Raw genomic sequence first — 12243 nt, forward strand, 5'->3', positions numbered from 1 at the left:
ACCCCTGGTACTTCCATATTTCTAGTTTTAAAAAACAGACACAGAGAGAAAGCCAGGTATTTTTATGCTCTTGGGATTCATTTAAAAAAAAAAAAAAAAAAAAAAAAAAAAAAAAAAGCAACTCTCAGGCTTTCAGGGCCAAAGAATTCCAGCAATTGACATAAAAATCTTACCTACCCAACCAAAACTTTAAAAGTTACATTCCATTCTGTTTTAAATGTTGCTTCTCCTGACCATTTAAGAAAGGTCACATAGGAAATTCAATGCACTTGAGTATTGAGGGGACGCAATCCTAGATTGTTCTTTTGTACGAATGTATTATTTAATTCTTAAATTAAGTGCATGATATTTTAAAGCACAAATACAAAATGTGAGTAGGCTGGGCCTTCTCAAGAATTAGTGTGCAGTAAAATTAGATTCTAATTAATCTAAGCCTGAAATTAGCCTGGACTCGTGTTCTGGCCCTGCAATTATAATACACACTGTGCAACCTTAGGGGGAAATTATTATGTAACTACTTATCTCCAAGTGGGTGTAATTCTCTGTCTCTCAGAGAAGCTACAAAAATTACCAAGGACGTTGTCCGTTCTTGCATTAGGCTCTAGATACAGGCATTACGTGAGCGTCTCTCTTCATTTAGGACAGATATGAGACGATGCTCCGAAGTCTTCAGCCACCAAGTCCTACAGGTCCCCACTCACATCACCCAGTTGCTAGTATGTGGGATTCCCATGGTCTTAGAAATAGAAGCAGCACACTGGGCATAGTGGGGCACATATATTCCGAGCACTTAGGAGTTGCAGGACCGAGAGGGCCAAGGTCATCCTTGGGTACTTAGCAAGTTCAAGGCCAGCCTGGGTTACCTGGGATCCTCTTTTTCTTTTATCAAACACCACCACCACCAGGGGCTCACTCTATAAGGGTGGCCCTGAACTTCTAATCATCCTGCCTCTACCTCCCAGCTGTTGGCATCATAGGTCTGTGCCCACCGCAGGTGTGTGGTGCTGAGGATTGAATGTGGAATTCTTTGTCAGGTAAACCAACGCACTCATGTTCAGAGCCCTTCCTTTTCGTCATAATCATTGTCCATTTCTACTTTGTTCTAGACTCTTTACTCCTGTGTGATCGGGTTGAACCTCCGTCCTTTTTCCCTTTCAGAATTGTGTAACCAGTCACAACGCTAAGCAGCGCAAGGGGCCAAGAGCACAGTGGGAAAGGAAGTTACTAACCAACATCTCCGTCCTCGGGGCCTGAGAGGTTATAGACCACAGAAAAATGAGAACGCAGAGCTCTGAGGCCAGCACTGGGGGGATTAGCTTGAGTAGGAGGCCAGTCTGGGCTGCATGGTGACGCTTGTTCCAAACAAGTAGAAGGGGTACTCTGCAGGGAAGGACAGCGATCCCCCAGACCCCACACAGCCCCTTCTGGCTCCGTGAATTGAAGTCCAGGAAAAGCTGACATCTGGGCAGGGAATTCAGCAGAGTGAGTAACTAGAAGTTCTGTAGTTAGAGAGAGTTGAAATGTTGTAAATAGAGAGATAAAATTCTTCTGGGCTATCATTAGTCCATAGCAGTTTACCAGAGACATCATCCTTTTGACACTCTGGTGACATTTTCAGAATGCATTCCTGGAAATCACCTGACCCTACCGACTCCAGAGCTGAGAATGTCACCAGACAGTCTGGAACCTACAGCAATAGTCCCAGGCATGGCTGTGAGCTGCCTAGCTGCTGTCCCCTCCCCAACAGAGTACTCTGTAAATGAATTGACTATAAAAGTTCCGTTAATCCCTCCAAAGGGTGCAGTTCAGGGTAATCTGAACTCCTGATCTGGGAGTGGTCAGTCATATCTGGCTCCTAATAGCTCTTTCCTATTGTCTCTGGGGCAAGAGTTGTATTTTGATGTGACAACTTCTTTTTGCTTCTACACGGCAATTGTCAAATGTCATAAAGCTGAGTGTCATGAGCAAACAGAAGGGATCAGAACAAAGTTTGAAGCTATTACTCCAATAGCCATCTTCCACGCAACAAGCCGGGGCTCAGGGCTAGTCCACTGAGGAGAAACTTCTAGCCTTCTGGGTTCCAAGAGAAACAGGCTTAGCGTAGGGTGTTTCCATGGTGTTCTCTAGGCAACAGAGAATTGGAGTAAGTAAGGTTCTTGTAGAGCACTGTTGGGTTGCTCACATTGAGCACAACCTAACACACACACACACACTCACCCACTCACACTCACTCTAGACCTCAGGACATATCCCTGTAAGGTGGATGTAACTTCTCCATTCCCACAGCAGAAAACGAAGGCTCCAATGAGTCTCCCCAAGCTTTCTAGCCTCCAATACCAGAGATGGCTTTACCCAGGTCTGTAAGACCCCTAGGATCCTAGGGAAGAAGGCTTCTCCTGCCACAGGCAGACAGGCAGCATCCTGCTTCTCCTGTGCCTTACCCTGCATGTTGCTACTTTTGGTCCTGAAACTGGGTTCTTTGTCCCTCTCAGAATTGTGAGGGAAAAAAAAAAAAAAAAAAAAAAAAAAAAAAAAAAAACAAGACCAAGGGCCATCAAGCAGTGAAGGAGACTTTTCATTCTTGGCCAAGAATGGGATAAAGGAGGCAATAAATGTGAAAAACAGCCTCTCGGCAGCCCAAGGGGCTCGATGGCTCAGGGTGAGGCTAATACAGGGGAGGAATGCTTGTGTGCTTTCTGGGAATGGGCACAATTTTTCCAGGAATGTGGGCACTGCCCTCTTTCGACCTTTTTATGGTTCTTTTTGTCCAGTTGTTGTCATGGCAGTTGTGAGCTGACATGGCCCTTGGGGTTATGCCATTTTGTGTGCAGATGTATTGAAGATTATCATGTGCAATCTAACCAGTTTAGGCTAACCCGTCTAAAAAGGGATTCCCAGACTTCAAACAACCAGTCCTCAGAGATAAGCAGAGTCAGGGTGGAGGAAAGATTCAGTTAGCTCTCCTAGGCAGTCTTCAGGGAAGCATGCCCTGCTCCCTCAAATTCTGGGATTGATTGATTGTTTGATTGATTGACTGATTGATTTGGAGGCAGGGCATTTCGTGCTTTTGGAAGTCTGAGAACAATTTGCAGAAGTTTATCCCCTTCTTCTGCCTTCTTCTGTGGATTCCAGGGATGAAGCCCAGGTCATCAGGCTTGCTGGCCATCGTTGTTACCAGCCATCTTCCTGGAGTCCCTCCATCAACATGGTCAAGAGGATAAGGGAGTCCCTCTGGCCCCAGTTGTCCAAAGGCCTTGTTTTCTACCCAGCTTTCTTATGCTAGGGCCATTTTCCTTTTCTGTTGCTTTGTTTGTGTTTTTGAGACAGGGTCTCAGAATAGCCCAGGCTGACTCCAATCTTTGTGGTCCAAGAGGAAGAATTTGTTGATTCTCTTCCTAAATATTAGGATGACAGGTATTTGATATCATGTCTGGTTTGTATATTACTGGGCACCCAACACAAGGCATGGGCCATGTTGGACAAGTACCCCATGACTGGGCTAAATCCCTATTCTTGGGAAAGTTTTTATTATTGTTATTATTATTATTATTATTATTATTATTATTATTATTATTCTTTTAAAAATAATGTGAGTATGGAAACAGTATGGTCTGCACCTTCGCTGTGCAGGGTCCTTCGGGAAGTGAGCAAATAGGGGGTGGACTGAAGGGAGAGAAAGAAGCGAGCAAGCAGATGCTGGAGAGGCAGAAGGCAAGAAGAACTGGAGACAGGAAGACCATCGCTGTTCTTGCTCCTTGGGAAATGGTGAATTACACTGTCCATCAATAGAGCCAGTAACAAATGCAAGAGCCAGTGGCCTATGCCTTCTTCCTTTGAGAAAACCAACCACCGTGTGAACCACTGTGACCCCCAGAGCTGCTTCCTAGCCCAGGAAGAAGAGCAGGACCTGCAGAGTGGAGACCACAGCTGTATCAACATGTCCTGCTGTGTTTAATTCTCATTGTTGGCCTATCTGCTAATCTCTCAACCATGAGATGGGACGATTCTATGTCTAATTACAGTTTTTCTGTGCTCTGTTTAACTTTAGCCATGTATTTATTTCTTTTGCAATCTTAAGGTTGGACAAACATTTGAAGACACCCAGAGACTCTGCACACCATGTGGCCCGCAGCTCGAGCCACTACAGTATGCAAATATGGGGTGGAGAGATAGGAAGAGGAAGAGAAGAGAAACAGTTTGAGCTCTGTGAAGACAGGTGGATCTGGAGACTTAAGGGTAGAGAGAAACACCATTTGTGAGTAGCCTGTGATGTCACCTAAAACCATGGTGAGGTCTTGCTGCTGCTCCTGAGGGCCATGTCTGAGTCTGTGACCATGCAGCAGCAGGGGTCTGCATCGATGTCCATGGCCCAAATTACCATCAAAGACTTCTATGCAGACCTTGGTCCCTGGTCTGGGATGTTACCTGGGACCATATTAATATTCAAAGGCTGGATAGAACTGACCCCTCCCTTTACTGGCTGCAGCATTAAGAGAGCAGGACCCTGGTGGGCAACACAGCAGAGCTGGCCCTGGTGGTGCAGGCACAGGAGAGCTGGTGTGATGACCAACTCAGCTTCCACCCAGGCCCAGATCCAGGGCTCTGAGTTGGCCCAGCCCAACATCTACCCTATCTACGAACCACTGGAGCCTGTGAAGGGACCAGTCTTCAGATCCAAAGCTGCGGGACCTCCATGACACGAGGCAGCAAAAGGTTGTCTGAGAGGAGTCCCAGTGAGGATCCAGTAGTGATAGTGGAGCAGAAGCCAGAGGCCTCGAACCAGACCAATGACTCATTGCAATGAACATTTTCAGCCAAAGATGATGTGTGGACGAGAGCAGAGATCAGATAAGAAAGGGGGGAGATGAGTGGGATTGGGGTACATGATGTGAAATTCACAAAGAATCAATAAAAAGTTTTTAAAAAGAAAATATGTGTGTGTGTGTGTGTGTGTGTGTGTGTGTGTGTGTGTGTGTGCATGCCAGTGATGTGTATGAGGCAGGGGGCGGAGGGTATATGCACACATACCATAGCACAAACGTGGAGGTCAGAGGACAACTTTGTGGAGTCAGTTTTTTTCTCCTTTACGTTGAGTTCTGGAGACTAGACTCAGGTCACAGTTTTGAGTGGCCTGTCCACTTGAGTCCTCACACTAGTTCCCAGGGAAGTGTTTCATCAGAAAATGTTTCTTGACAACTGGGGACCCTGCTAGTTAAGCGATAGCCAGGCGCTAGGGTGACAGCCCACCCGTGGGCAGTGCTAGCCAGTAGAACAAGTGTGGTAGAAACAGCTACCATGGTGTTGACTGTAGGCCTGGTGTCACAGAAGGGTGCCACGGAAGGGTGCCACGGGAGGGTGCCACGGAAGGGTGCAGCAAAAGGGTCAAAACAGTGTTTTTTCAGGCTTGCCAGCACACACCTGTCCGCCCATCACTAATGACCACAAGTTCAAGGCCAACCTGGGTTATATACTGAATCCCAGACTAGACTGAGCTACTTAGTAAGACCCTGTCTCAAAAAAGAAAAAGTTATTGAGTAGGTGAATTGTCTCGGCAGGTAAAGCCGCTTGCTACCAAGCCTGCTGGCCTGAATTTGATTCCCAGGACCTTCATGGTAGAAAGAGAGAACCAAATTCTGAAAGTTGTCCTCTAATCTCCAAAGCATGCACACTCACATACATGTGCATGCACACAAAATAAATTCATTAAAATGTAACTTTAAAATAACTATTGTGATGGTTTGTATATGGTTGGTCCAAGGAGTGTCACTGTCAGGAGGTGTAGCCTTGTGGGAGTAGGTGTGGCCTTGTGGGAGTAGGTGTGTCACTGTGGGCGTGGGCTTTAAGACCCTCATCCTAGCTTCCAGGAAGTCAGTCTTTCCCTAGCAGCCTTCAGATGAAGATGTAGAACTCTCAGCTCCTCCTGCACCATGCCTACCTGGATGCTGCCATGCTCCCACTAAACCTCTGAACTAAACCTCTGAACCTGTAAGCCAGCCCCAATTAAATGTTGTCCTTATAAGAGTTGCCTTAGTCATGGTGTCTGTTCACAGCAGTAAAACCCTAGTAACTAAGACAAGTACTAATTTAAAAATTTAAAGCAATGATCTTTTTACCAGCTAAATTCTACTTCGAGCATTTTACAGTAATTCTAGTAACCCAAACCCCTTGGGTGGAGCCCTGATGTTTCCATTTTAACTCCTGGATATAGCTAGTTGATCTTTTCTCATTACATTATCTCAGAGTTACATAGAATTTAACACATCAACCATCTGCATTTTCTCCAGTTTTCCTAAGTCAAGTGGCACATGAAAACATCTGGCCAGATGTGTGGCACTGTCTATGACACACAGCCTAGGCATGATCAGGCTTTGTTTGGGGATGTCCTATGTTTGTTCAACAGAATCGCTCAACAGTGCACTCGTAAGGCACTCTGGGATGAAATGACACCGGGCTGTTCCTTAATCTCTTTTGTGATATTTCCAGTTGTGGTGTGTCTTGTTGTGTTCACACTCAACCCAGTGTCTAGTCCTTCCCTAACTTAGGCAAGTGCTTCACTAGTATTGTTCACTCTTCCTAACGCAAATATTTGTTTTCATCTTTAAAATTATTTATTGGTCTTTTGGGACAAGGTCTTGCTATGTAGTCCTGGCTGGCCTGGCACTTGCTGTGTCAAGCGCACTGAGCTAAAACTCACCTGCTGGGATTAAAGGTGCGAGCCAGTACATCCGGTATTGTTTTCTCCTTTTTTTAAATATAATATTTCTGCTAGTTCTTTGAGACTTTCATAAATGCATACAGCATATTTTGGTCCTATTCACTCTTCATTTCTCCCTGTAACTATTCCTAGATCCATACCAACCTCTCCCTACCCCCACCCACCCCAATACTGACCTGGTTGGCAAGCTGTCCCTGAAGAGTCAACCTCCTAGAGGCCACACCTATAAAGAAAACTGGTTCTCCCTCTTCCAGGAATTATCAACTATCAATAGCTCCTCAGAAAGGGTGAGGGCTGAGGAACCACTACCCTTTCTGTGCTAGACTGTTGTCTGGCCTGATCTTGTTCAGGTCTTGTGCAAGCTGCCTCCTCTCTGAGGAGTTGATGTGAGCAATGGGCCTGGTACAACCAAAAGAGCTTATTTTCTTTTTTGAGGCAGAGTGTGGTACAACTATTAATTTAAAAAATTAAAGCAATGATCTTTTTACCAGTTTAGAGTCTTGTGTGGTACAAGTTGGCCCCAAACTCATGTTGCTGAGGCTGGCCTTGAACACCTGATCCTTCCACCTCAACCTGTCAAGTGTTGGGATTGCCGTCCAGCGTCATCATCCTTAACTTCAGTCCAGAGAAGGGCAGTTTGGTGGTCCCTTAAAATTGTTCACAACTTCCATCTCAACCATTCTACTACAGTGATGTTCTCTTCATTCACTTGGACATATCTCCAAGGCAACGGGGTTTGAAATATTTGCATATAACCTAAGCATCCCTTAGCAGAAGCCCAGTTAGACAGAATTATGTGCAGGTAGTACAAAGGCAAACCAGGCTGGAATTCTCCGATGGAGTGCTTACAGAGCATACGTAAGGTTCTGGGTTCTCATCCCAGGGCTGCCAAAAAGAGATGAAGGCAGGGCCACCAAGATGGCTTACTGGGCAAAAGGTGCTTGCCACCAAAACCTGGCAACCTGAAGGTAATCCACAGAACCCAGGGTGGAAGGAAAGCACATGGCTAGTGTGTGGGTGAAAAAAAAAAAGGAAAAAAAAAAACATGACTATTCCTAGGTATGGAGGAGGAGAAGGTTTATTATGGATAAAAGGGAGACATAACCAGAGGCAGGCAGGGACATCTGGGAGAGTCCAGAGTGTAGACGTGATCAGACTGAGCTGGGTCATGTGGGGAGGGGACGAGGGGAGGGGAAAGAAGAGGGGAGAAAGAAGAACCATGTGCAGCAGCCAAGGGGCCAAAGGTACAAAAGGGGCAGGTAACAAAAGGAAGTTCAGGGTAGGGGATGGGGTATCCCAGCCATATACTGTTAACAGGTAGGGACTGAGGGATGCTGGGAGAACCTGCTGGCCAGGTCCACTTAGATGTGTTAAAGATGCACCTCAGTTAGCCATGTGTCCTGGGTTTGAAACTTAACAGTATGTACTCATCAAAAACATTTTTTACACCAGATACTGGTGGTATACACCTTGAATTCCAGCACCTGGGAAGCAAAGGCAGGTGGATCTCCATGAGATGAGGGCCAGCCTGATCTACAGAGCAAGTTCCAGGAACAGTCAGGGCTACACAGAGAAACCCTGTCTCCAAAAAACAAAAGCCATTTTTTTTTTTAAAATTAAAAGCAAAACAACATTTTTGTATTAGGCCTTGAGTTCAGCCTGTGGGCTGCCACATGCTGAGAACCCAGTCTGTTGGCTTGTCAGGGGGTCCCCATGCAGTTGCACTGAGCTGGGTCCTTGTGTCTCCCCTGAGACAGGTTGGCATAACCACAGGAGTTGTATCAACTGGATATAAAAGTGTGTCACATTCTCAATTGTTAATTGCTGTGCCCATTGGCTATGTAAATGTTTGTCACTTCCTTACCCGCCCCAAAAGAGGATTCTCTGGGATTATCAGGTTAGAAAGCAAGCTGCCCTAGAGGAGGTCACAGATTGTCCTGATGTCTCAATCTGGCCAAAAGGCCACATACTAAGCATAAATGGGCCAAGATATCAGCTGAGCCTTGTCCTGCTGCTGATGGGCCCAGAGTGAGTAAACTGCAGAACCTCTCCCACTTTGCTAATTGCTTGTTGTTGTTGTTGTTGTTATGAGAAATGATTGGTATTTTGGTAAATAAAGATCTGGTTGCCTGAGGAGGGAAAGGGGGAGAGACAGATGCCAAACAGGAGCCGGGCTGAGAGGCCTGGCGGAGTTAGATGGGTGGCTTAGAGACTGTCCCAGCAAACAGGTCAACAGCCTTGTACTACACAGATGTCTCCGTGTCTTTATTATTGAACCCCAAGTGGGACCCTGCAAAAGCTCCCCCAATAGACAGGTTGCAGTTCCCCACAAGCTTGGTTCTTTCTCCCCAGCCACAGAGCCTCTGGGCTCCCCAGATGTCTTCTCCTGGAGGTACAAGTCACAGCCTGAAGGATCTGAGAGTGGCAGACAAGAAAGTTCCGGATTCTAACAGGGCCACCTCCTGCTCTGCTCAATCTTCTAGCTGGGAGCTTGGAACAAGGTGGTGCCCTTCAGAGGCTTACTGTCCCACTGGATGTGGTGGTACAGCCTACAGTCCCACTAGGGAGCTGGAGATAGGAAGATCAGAAAATCAAGGCCAGCCTTGGCTATATAGTGAGTTTTGGGACATCCTGGGCTACATGAGTCCTTGTCTGACCAAAAGTAAAGCTGGGAGTCCTTATTTGCTGCACTTTTTTTTTTTTTTTTTTTTTTTTTTTTTTTTTTTTTTTTTTGGTCAACTTGACAAAAACTAAAATCACTTATTAGGAATTTTCAATAGAGGGACTGTCTTCATTGGGTTGGCCAGTGCAGCAGTGTTTGGAGACAGGGTCTCACTATGTAGCTCTGGCTGTTCTGGAACTCACTATTTAGACCAGGCTGGCCTGGAACTCATAGAGACCCACCCGTTTCTGTCTCCCAAGTGCTGAGCTTACAGGCATTTGATACCACTGCCTGGCTTCTTTTTTTAAACATTTTCTCGTTGATGCAGGAGGACTCAGTCTACTTTGGCTATGCCATCTATAGGCAAATAGGCCTGGGCTGTTTAAGTAACTGAACAAACCAAGAGAAGGAAGCCAGTGGGCAGCAGTTCTCTGTGTTTGCTTTTGGCTTCAGGCTCCAGTCTTGCCTGCCTTGACTTCCCTCCAGGCTGGACTGGAACTTGTAAGGTGAAGTGAACCCTTTCCTCTCAAAGTTGCTTCTGGGGAGTGTTTTATCACAGCCAGAAAAAAGTAATTAGGGTGCATGGACAGCCAGGGAGGAAGTGGAGAGGAGCCCCGGGCCCTCGGGACTTCTGGGCCACTGGGAAGGTACAATGGGCCGATGGGCTGAGTCTCTGATTGGACTATGGGCAATGACAGATGTCTCACACCCAGGAACCTGGCCTTGACTTTCTCACACAGGAAGATGTGTGTTGTGTCAGCCTTCATCCTGAAGGTTACAGTAGGGGCTCGTCTCTCCCTTGCTGCCCACTGCCTAAGACAGAACCTGAATGTTTCCTGAATGCTGGGATCACATGAGTGTGCTAGTATTCCCAAGCATGGCTTTTTTCCTCTAGGAGTGAATCCTACTAAATGCCGGACTCTAGAACTGTGCTAGGCCCAACAAGTGCCATCCTTTTCTGGCCCCGTTTCATGGGTATGCTTGTTTTCCATACATACCTGGGCATTAGTAACCAATGCATTTGATGGGTGAGGACAGGTTTGGGGGGTGTGGTTACAGGCTGAGAGTTCAGGACAGGGTGTAGCATGTAGTTACAAGTTTGCCTTCAAAAGTGTACCTCAGGTCATTTCTCTGTGTGTGTGTGTGTGTGTGTGTGTGTGTGTGTGTGTGTTGCCTCAGAGCTCGCATGCACAAAGAGCAAACTGGTCTCTGGATTTGTTTTTCCTGCTGAATTGAGAAACCTCTCTCCTGGCGTGTGCCCTCGGGGCTTCAGTGACTCTTTCCTACCTCATTCCTCCTGGTGTTTCTGCTTCCTTTCTGGGACTCACAGCATGGCCTCAGGAGATTAGCCAAAACTTGTTCACATCCTTGGTGTTGTTGGGAATCTTGGAGGTGATGGGGACAGACCATAGTTCCAAGAAAGGTTCTCAGTCTCTCCCTGTCACCATTTTGAAAAGTTGCTCCAGTTTGGTTAAATGGTGACAACTGCCCCCCAAAGCACACTGGTTAGCCTTCCAGACTTGTTTTCCTGGATTCCTGTCAGTGGCCCAATGCAGACTCACTGAAAATGGCAGCCATAGGAAATGTCTATCAATCACTGGCATTCCTTACTCACTACTCACCCCTTCTTTGGTCACTCCTAGAAACGTCCAGTGTCTGGCCATAAAGGGGGAAGTTCGACTTCCTCCCTGGCCCTGTGACTACCCTAGCTGTGGATGGGCTCTCATTCTTACAGATCCTCTAGCAAGGTCTTTCCCCAAATCAGGGCCCACATTGTCTTAAGTCGACATTCCCTGTTGTCTTTCTTTCTTGAGGACAAACTGCTCCCAAGTCCCAGGTCTCCAGCTGTATAGCAGGGCGTGGCCACTCCCTGGCCTGGCAAGCTTGGAGGAATGTCCACGGGTGAGAGACCCTGAGGCAGACCACTCAAGTGAGGTCTGTGTCTATATCTGCTCCCCCATTCTCCCAGTACCCCTCTCCCACTGCTCCCTCCTCCTGACCCCCACCTCCACACTCCCCATCCCCCCATCCCTCAACTCCCCATCCCCCCATCCCTCAACTCCCCATCCCCACAGACAAGGAGGCTTTGAGCAGTCACTGAGTGACTCCTTCACCAAGAGGGAAACCTTCTGTAAGTAAGTAAGTAAGTAGGGCAGCCACAGTTCTTATGCATTTGTACAGGATGCTACTAGGGCCCTATCCAGCGCGGTCGCCATGGTGACTGGTGTACTTGTTGCCAGGCTCCAGGAGTATTACCTTCTAAAGACATATCTTTCTACCCACTGAAGCCACCCTACCCCACCCCACCCCTTTTGTGTTTTTTTGAGCTTCGGCCTTAATATATAGCCAGGCTAGCCATGAACTCGCAATCTCCCAGAGTACTAGAATTACTGGCATGTGCCACCATTTTCGCTGGCAAAGTGGTTCACCAAACAAGAGCACCAACGATCAAGTCTGCCAACCCACAACTGTAGAAGGAGAAACTGAGTCTTATAGGTCGTCCTCTGGCTTCCACACTCACACACACACAAACACACACACACACACACACACACACACACACACACACACATATATATATATATATATATATATATATATATATATATATATATATATATTTGTTTTTAAGTTTATTTTATCTTGAGACAGGATCTTACTACATAGCCCTGGCTGGCCTGACACTCACAGAGAGCCACCTGCCTCTGCCTTCTAAATTCTGGGATTAAAGGTGTGAGCCAACTTTAAAAAAAAAATTAAAATAAATATTCTTAATTACTCACTATGTAAAAGCAGGAAGAAGAAGATTGATGGGAGAGAATAAACACCAAGAATCATCCTTGGAGATTTCAAAACGCAACCCTGA

Source organism: Arvicanthis niloticus, chromosome 2 (assembly GCF_011762505.2).
Source record: "Arvicanthis niloticus isolate mArvNil1 chromosome 2, mArvNil1.pat.X, whole genome shotgun sequence".
Lineage (NCBI taxonomy): Eukaryota > Metazoa > Chordata > Mammalia > Rodentia > Muridae > Arvicanthis > Arvicanthis niloticus.